Raw genomic sequence first — 1,558 nt, 5'->3', positions numbered from 1 at the left:
GCGCGCCCTCCTCCTGCTGGGGGGCTCCCAGCCTCCAGGCCTGGCCTAGTTGTCCAGGGAGCCGCGGGCGGCCCCTCAGGGAGAGGGTGGGGATGCGGCGGGCGGAGTGCTCCGGGCCGCGGGGTTTTGGTGCCAGGGTGCACAGCCGCTTGCGCGCCAGGCCTCTCCTTTCTAACCCCCAGCGCTGCGCTGAGCACCGCGGGCAGGGTGGAGGGGAAGGTTTGGTGGCCTTGGGTGGCTTCATGGCACTCGCTCGTCCTTGGGTGTTTTCCCCACCAATTCAATCCAATAAATATTCACTAGACAGCTCCTGTTCGCAGGCTCTGTCTCTGGGCCAGCAGTGTCCTCGGTTGGATAGTAACACTTTCTCAGAGGCCTCTGGTGAAATGGGAGAGGTGTATGCCGGAGGCCCATGCCAGCTGGGAGAAACAATGGGTGAGACTCCTCTTTCTCCTCACCCTTAGTTATCCAGAAGGGGAAAACTTAAAGGAAACACAAGACAGAGCCTCCCCAAGCCACTGTTTAAAGCGTTATGACGCTATCTGCAGCCGCTGCAGCCCCGCTCTGGCCCGAGGGCGCAGCAGACCCCTCCTGTCTCCCCGCTGCTCCCTCAGCAGTGGACTTCAGTAAATCTGTCTGCTCCCCACTCTGTCTCTGGTGAATCCCCTCACCCCCACACCTCTGGTCTGTACCCCAGTTCTTGGATGTGTAAATAAATTTAACATAGAGTGGTCAGGCTGATCTTATAAGGAAGGGGGCATTTGAGTAAAGATGTGAAGCCTGTTAAGCTAGCTTAGCAGCTGCGTAAGGAAGGGTCACTCCAGATCTAGAGACAGCCCAGGCAAAGGCCCTAAAAGCAGGAATGGGCAGAGGATGGGGCGGCCTTAGTGGAATGAACAAGGTCACTGAGAGGAGAGAGACACAGCATGTAGGCATTTTAAAAATGCGTTTTAAGGCCCACGGCTTCTGGCCTGAGTGAAGTAAGGTGCCCTTCAGAGTCTCTATTAATATAGAGACTAACATGGTGGGAAGCTTTTTTTTTTGTAGAAGTTTTTGTTTTTCCCTTTTAAATTCACAAACTGTGCATTACCCACTCAAAGTGACTGACTTTTACTCTATTCAGAGTCATGCAACTATCACACCATTGACTTTAGGAGAAGCCCTGTCCTTTAGCTACCAGCCCCCAGTAACTGAGGGCCCCCTCTCCACCCTCACCCTCGCTCCACTGCTTTCTGCCTCGAGATGATGAGCCTGCTTGAGATATAAACAGGACCATGAAACATGGCTTCTCTCACCGTGTGCAATACTCCTTTTTTAAAAAACAATACAAAACATGAATTTATTTGTGCAGACAAGAATTGGGGTACAGGCCAGAGGTGCGGGGGTGAGAAGATTCACCAGAGACACTGGGGAGCAGAATAGGCAGATCCACTGAAATCCACTGCTGAGGCCCTCCCTGGTGGTGCAACAGGTTAAAGCGCAGCATGGTGAAGCTGTTGCAGCCACTGCAGCACAAGTTCGATTCCCGGCCAGGGAGGGACCCACAGGGCCCGGCAGA

At 54.0% G+C, this 1,558-nt stretch overlaps 1 protein-coding gene across 1 annotated transcript in view; it reads right to left on the bottom strand.

Moving 5' to 3' along the window:
- Window positions 1-1,558, bottom strand: part of GALR2 (galanin receptor 2) — a 7,196-nt gene that overhangs the window by 2,688 nt on the left and 2,950 nt on the right.

Source organism: Condylura cristata, unplaced genomic scaffold (genome assembly GCF_000260355.1).
Source record: "Condylura cristata isolate star-nosed mole 26May11 unplaced genomic scaffold, ConCri1.0 scaffold00038, whole genome shotgun sequence".
In the NCBI taxonomy this organism is placed as follows: Eukaryota; Metazoa; Chordata; class Mammalia; order Eulipotyphla; family Talpidae; genus Condylura; species Condylura cristata.
Note: the sequence above shows the minus strand (reverse complement) of the source record. Positions and strands in the feature narration are given on the sequence as shown.